Source organism: Arachis stenosperma, chromosome 4 (assembly GCF_014773155.1).
Source record: "Arachis stenosperma cultivar V10309 chromosome 4, arast.V10309.gnm1.PFL2, whole genome shotgun sequence".
NCBI lineage: Eukaryota > Viridiplantae > Streptophyta > Magnoliopsida > Fabales > Fabaceae > Arachis > Arachis stenosperma.
Genome location: NC_080380.1, coordinates 77,000,968 through 77,008,056, shown reverse-complemented (window position 1 = coordinate 77,008,056; position 7,089 = coordinate 77,000,968). Strand labels below are relative to the sequence as shown.

At 40.8% G+C, this 7,089-nt stretch overlaps 1 non-coding gene across 1 annotated transcript; it reads left to right on the top strand.

Annotated features, from left to right (window-relative positions):
• The first annotated feature begins 6,696 nt into the window (after positions 1-6,696).
• Positions 6,697-6,804, top strand: LOC130978416 (small nucleolar RNA R71). Its single transcript, XR_009086061.1, has one exon. It is a non-coding gene; the product is annotated as a small nucleolar RNA R71 (small nucleolar RNA).
• Positions 6,805-7,089: the final 285 nt, after the last annotated feature.

Sequence of the window (7,089 nt, the reverse complement as noted above, 5' to 3'; positions counted from 1 at the left end):
TTTTCCTTTGTAGTTTATGAATGATTGGCTTCTCTAGGAACTTAGAATTTCGGATAGTGTTATTGACTTTCCTAGTTAAGCATGTTGATTCTTGAACACAGCTACTTATGAGTCTTGGCCGTGGCCCTAAGCACTTTGTTTTCCAGTATTACCACCGGATACATAAATGCCACAGACACATAACTGGGTGAACCTTTTCAGATTGTGACTCAGCTTTGCTAGAGTCCCCAGTTAGTGGTGTCCAGAGCTCTTAAGCACACTCTTTTGCTTTGGATCACGACTTTAACCACTCAGTCTCAAGCTTTTCACTTGGACCTTCATGACACAAGCACATGGTTAGGGACAGCTTGATTTAGCCGCTTAGGCCTGGATTTTATTTCCTTGGGCCCTCCTATCCATTGATGCTCAAAGCCTTGGATCCTTTTTACCCTTGCCTTTTGGTTTTAAGGGCTATTGGCTTTTTCTACTGCTCCTTCTTTTTCTATATACTCTATTTAGCTCCATTTTTTTTTGAATGCTTCTTCTTTTTCACTGCTTTTTCTTGCTTCAAGAATCAATTTCATGATTTTTCAGATCCTCAATAACATTTCTCTTTGTTCATCATTCTTTCAAGAGCCAACAATTTTAACACTCATAAACAACAAGATCAAAAGACATATGCACTGTTCATTCATTCATTCAGAAAACAAAAGCATTGTCACCACATCAATATGATTAAACTAAATTCACTAATAATTTCGAAAATTATGTACTTCTTGTTCTTTTGAATTAAAACATTTTTTCTTTTAAGAGAGGTGAAGGATTAATGGATTTTATTCATAGCTTTAAGGCATGGTTACATACTAATGATCATGAAATAAAGACACAAAACATAGATAAACACAATATTAAAAACCGAAAACAGAAAGAAATAAAGAACAAGGAATGAATCCACCTGAGTGAAGGTGGCACCTTCTTGAAGGTCCAATGGTGCTCTTTGAGCTTTTTTTATGTCTCTTCCTTGCTTCTGTTGAATGATCCATAATAATTTTAGTGTTTCCACCCTTAGTTGCTTCCAATGTTTGTGTGGAGGATAACTTATCCCCTGAGGTATCTCAGGGATCTCTTGATTTGCAACCACATGTTCTAACCAACTGAGCTATTCCAGCTTACATGAGTTATTCCATCTCCCAAGACTCAGAGGTGGAAGCTTTTTGTCTTCCCTTTGAGGTTTCTCTGGCTTTAGGTGCCATTAATGGTAATGGAAAAGCAAAAAAGCTATGCTTTTACCACACCAAACTTAAAATATTGCTCGCCCTCGAGCAAGAAAAGAAAGAAGAGAAGAAGAAGAAGAAGATGGAGGTGAGTGAGGGGAGATGGACTCGGCTATATGGGTGGGATTGGGTGGGAAGGAGAAGTTTGAATTTTGAAGGTGAGTGGGGTTTATGGGAAAGGGTGAGTGGTGAATGAAAAATAGAAGGGATGACCATGAATGGAGAGAGAGAGGGCGAGGTAGGTGGGGATCCTGTGAGGTCCACAGATCCTGAGGTGAGGATCCTGTGGGGTCCACAGATCCTAAGGTGAAAACAAATACCATTCCTTCACCATATAGGCATGTAACATGCCTTCATGCATCATCCTGGCGTTTAAACGCCCATTTGTGCATGTTCTGGGCGTTAAACGCCCATGTGATGCTTGTTTCTGGCGTTGAACGCCAGTTTCAAGCTTGTTTCTGGCGTTCAGCGCCAGATTGTCCTCTGTGTGCGCATCCTGGCGTTAAACGCCAGGATGTAGCTTGTTTTTGGCGTTCAGCGCCAGAATGGTGCTCTGTTCTGGCGTTGAACGCCGGCCAGATGCACCTTCTGGGCGTTGAACGCCAGCCCGTGCGTCCTCCAGGGTGAAAAATTTTTTCTTCTGTTTTTGACTCTGTTTTTAATTTTTTTGATTTTTTCGTGACTCCTCATGATCATGTACCTAATTAAGCACAAAAATAACAAAGAAACAAAATAAAATTAAATTAAATAAATAAAATTGGGTTGCCTCCCAACAAGCGCTTCTTTAATGTCAATAGCTTGACAGTGGCTCTCATGGAGCCACATGATGATCAGGTCAATTTAGTGTGTAGTTGTCCCAACACCAAACTTAGAGTTTGGATATGGGGTTTGAACACCAAACTTAGAGTTTGGTTGTGGCCTCACAACACCAAACTTAGAGTTTGACTGTGTGGGCTCTTCTTGACTCTGAACTGAGAGAAGCTCTTCATGCTTACTCTCTTTTGTCACAGAGGGATGGCCATGTGCCTGAAACACAAGGTAGTCCCCATTCAATTGAAGGACTAACTCACCTCTGTTGACATCTATCACAGCTCCTGCTGTGGCTAGGAAAGGTCTTCCTAGGATGATGCATTCATCATCTTCCTTCCTAGTGTCTAGGATTATAAAATCAGTAGGGATGTAAAGGCCTTCTACCTTTACTAGCACGTCCTCTACTATTCCATAAGCTTGTCTTATGGACTTATCTGCCAATTGTAATGAGAACAAGGTAGGTTGTACCTCAATGATCCCTAGCTTCTCCATTACAGAGAGTGGCATAAGATTTATCCCTGAGCCAAGATCACATAGAGCTTTTTCAAAGCTCATGGTACCAATGGTGCAAGGTATTAAGAATTTGCCAGGATCTTGTTTCTTTTGAGGTAGAGTCTTCTGAATCCAAGTATCTAGTTCACTAATGAGCAAGGGGGGTTCACTTTCCCAAGTCTCATTACCAAACAGCTTGGCATTCAGTTTCATGATAGCTCCTAAGTATTGAGCAACTTGCTCTCCAGTCACATCTTCATTCTCTTTAGAGGATGAATATTCTTCAGAGCTTATGAATGGCAGAAGGAGATTTAAAGGAATCTCTATGGTCTCTAGATGAGCCTCATATTCCTCAGGATCCTTAATAGGAAACTCCTTCTTGCTTAAGGAACGTCCCAGGAGGTCTTCCTCACTAGGATTTTTGTCCTCCTCCTCCCTTGTGCATTCGGCCATGTTGATCAAATCAATGGCTTTGCACTCTCCTTTTGGATTCTCTTCTGTATTACTTGGGAGAGTACTGGGAAGAGTGTCAATGACTTTCTTACTCAGCTGGCCTACTTGTGCCTCCAGATTTCTAATGGAGGATCTTGTTTCATTCATGAAACTAAAAGTGGCCTTTGACAGATCAGAGACTATATTGGCTAAATTAGAATTGTTTTGTTCAGAATTCTCTGTCTGTTGTTGAGAAGATGATGGATATGGCTTACTATTATTCAGCCTGTTACGTCCACCATTGTTAAAACCTTGTTGAGGTTTTTGTTGATCCTTCCAGGAGAAATTAAGATGATTTCTCCATGATGAGTTATAGGTGTTTCCATAAGGTTCACCTAAGTAATTAACCTCTGCCATGGCAGGGTTCTCAGGATCATAAGCTTCTTCAGAAGCTGCCTCTCTAGTACTATTGGATGCATGTTGCAATCCATTCAGATTTTGAGAGATCATGTTGACCTGTTGAGTCAACATTTTGTTCTGAGCCAATATGGCATTCAGAGCATCAATTTCAAGAACTCCTTTCTTCTGAGGTACCCCATTATTCACGGAATTCCTCTCAGAGGTGTACATAAACTGGTTGTTTGCAACCATGTCAATGAGTTCTTGAGCCTCTTCAGGCGTTTTCTTCAGGTGAATAGATCCACCTGCAGAATGATCCAATGACATTTTCGAAAATTCAGAGAGACCATAATAGAATATATCTAATATGGTCCATTCTGAAAACATGTCAGATGGACATCTCTTGGTCAGCTGCTTGTATCTTTCCCAAGCTTCATAGAGGGATTCACCATCTTTTTGTTTGAAGGTTTGAACATCCACTCTCAGCTTGCTCAGCTTTTGAGGAGGAAAGAATTTATCTAAGAATGCAGTGACAAGCTTATCCCATGAGTCCAGGCTATCCTTGGGTTGGGAATCCAACCATACTCTAGCTCTGTCTCTTACAGCAAAAGGGAAAAGCATGAGTCTGTAGACTTCAGGATCAACTCCATTCGTCTTTACAGTCTCACAGATCTGCAAGAACTCAGTTAAAAACTGATAAGGATCTTCAGATGGAAGTCCATAAAACTTGCAGTTTTGTTGCATTAAAGCAACTAGTTGAGGCTTAAGCTCAAAGTTATTGGCTCCAATGGCAGGAATGGAGATGCTTCTTCCATCAAACTTGGATGTTGGCTTTGTGAAGTCACCAAGCATTCTCCTTGCATTATTATTATTATTTTCGGCCATCACCTCTTGTTCTAATGTTTCTGAAAGGTTGTTTCTGGATTGTTGTAATTAAGCTTCTTTTAATTTTCTCTTCAGAGTCCGTTCAGGTTCTGGATCAATTTCAACAAGAGTGCCTTTATCCCTGTTCCTGCTCATATGAAAGAGAAGAAAACAGGAAAAGAAGAGGAATCCTCTAATCTGAGCAACAAGATGAACCGTCAGTTGTCCATACTCGAACAATCCCCGGCAACGGCGCCAAAAACTTGGTGGACGAAATTGTGATCATCATTATATGTTTCTTGGATTTTGAATGAATATACTCTTAGGGCACTGTTTATTTTCTTCACAACTCCGTTCAACTAACCAGCAAGTGTACTGGGTCGTCCAAGTAATAACCTTACGTGAGTAAGGGTCGAATCCACAGAGATTGTTGGTATGAAGCAAGCTATGGTCACCTTGTAGATCTCAGTCAGGCGAAATTAAACATGATATTTTATTAGATTCAAATAATAAATAAAAAGGAATAATAAAAGGGATAGAATACTTATGTAGATTCATTGGTAGGAATTTCAGATAAGCGGAATGGAGATGCTGTAGAGCTCACGGACGCCTGCTTTCCTATTCCTTCTACTCAATCCTTCTTACTCCTTTCCATGGCAAGCTTTGTATAGGGGTTCACCATCAACTGTGGCTACTTTCATCCTCACGGGGAAATATCCTATGCGGCTGTCACTCGCACAGCTAACCAGTCTGGAGGCATCACCCATGGTTGATAGCTACATCCCATCCTCGCAGTGAAAGCTAATGCTCACGCACTCTGTCACAGTACGACCAATCACCGGTTGGTTCCCTCCCCTACTGGAATAGAATCCATTGATTCTTTTGCGTTGTCACTACGCCCAGCAGGTTACAAGTTTGAAGCACGTCACAGTCATTTATTACCGGAATCCTACTCGGACACCACAGACAAGGTAGACTTTTCGGATTCCCAGGATCCTACTCGGAACACCACAGACAAGGTTGGACTTTCCGGATCCTCATAAATGCCGCCATCCATCTAGCTTATACCACGAAGATTCTGTTGGGGAATCTAAGAGATACACATTCAAGCTTCTTTGCATGTAGAACGGAAGTGGTTGTCAATCACGCGCGCTCATAAGTGAGAATAATAATGAGGGTTATCTAACTCATCACATTCATCATGTTCTTGGGTACGAATGAATATCTTGGAATAAGAATAAAAGAGGAATTGAATAAAAGAAAGTAGAACTTCATTAATCTTTGAGATACAGCAGAGCTCCACACCCTTAATCTATGGTGTGCAGAAACTCCACCGTTGAAAATACATAAGCAAAGGGTTCAGGCATGGCCGAATGGCCAGCCCCCTAAACGTGATCAATGATCTCCTAAGATGAAGAATAAAACAAAACTCAGATCAAAGATGAGACCAAAGATGAGACCAAAGATGTCTAATACAATAGATAAATGTCCTATATATACTAGACTAGCTACTAGGGTTTACATGAGTAAGTAATTGATGCATAAATCCACTTCCGGGGCCCACTTGGTGTGTGCTTGGGCTGAGCTTGATCAATCCACGAGCTGAGGCATTTCTTGGCGTTGAACTTTGAGTTATGACGTGTTTTGGGCGTTCAACTCCGGATCATGACGTTTTTCTGGCGTTTAACTCCAGACAGCAGCATGAACTTGGCGTTTAACGCCAAGTTACGTCGTCAATCTTCGAATAAAGCATGGACTATTATATATTGCTGGAAAGCCCTGGATGTCTACTTTCCAACGCCGTTGAGAGCGCGCCATTTGGAGTTCTGTAGCTCCAGAAAATCCATTTCGAGTGCAGGGAGGTCAGAATCCAACAGCATCAGTAGTCCTTTTGTCAGCCTTTTTCAGAGTTTTGCTCAAATCCCTCAATTTCAGTCAGAATTTTCCTGAAATCACAGAAAAACACACAAACTCATAGTAAAGTCCAGAAATGTGAATTTAACATAAAAACTAAGGAAAACATCCCTAAAAGTAGCTTAAACTTACTAAAAACTATATAAAAACAATGCCAAAAAGCGTATAAATTATCCGCTCATCAATAAGCTTCTTCTTCAGATGAAGCATCCTTAGTACTGCCTGGTGCATTTTGCATTCTAGACAGACTTTGAGAAATCAAATTGACTTGCTGAGTCAATATCTTGTTCTGAGCTAATATGGCATTTAGAGTATCAATCTCAAGAACCTCTTTCTTCTGATTCGTCCCATTGTTCACATGATTCCTTTCAGAAGTGTACATGAATTGGTTATTTGCAACCATTTCAATTAGTTCTTGAGCTTCTATAGGCGACTTCTTCAGATGAAGAGATACTCCAGCAGAGCTATCCAAAGACATTTTGGACAGTTCAGACAGACCATCATAGAAGATACCTATGATGCTCCATTCAGAAAGCATGTCAGAGGGACACTTTCTGATCAATTATTTGTATCTTTCCCAAGCTTCATAGAGGGATTCTCCTTCCTTCTGTCTAAAGGTTTGGACTTCCACTCTAAGCTTACTCAATTTTTGAGGTGGAAAGAACTTTGCCAATAAGGCATTGACTAGCTTTTCCCAAGAGTTCAGGCTTTCTTTAGGTTGTGAATCCAACCATATCCTAGCTCTGTCTCTTACAGCAAAAGGGAATAGCATAAGTCTGTAGACTTCATGGTCAACCCCATTAGTCTTGACAGTGTCACAGATTTGCAAGAACTCAGCTAAAAACTGATGAGGATCTTCCAATGGAAGTCCATGGAACTTGCAATTCTGTTGCATTAGAGAAACTAATTGAGGCTTAAGCTCAAA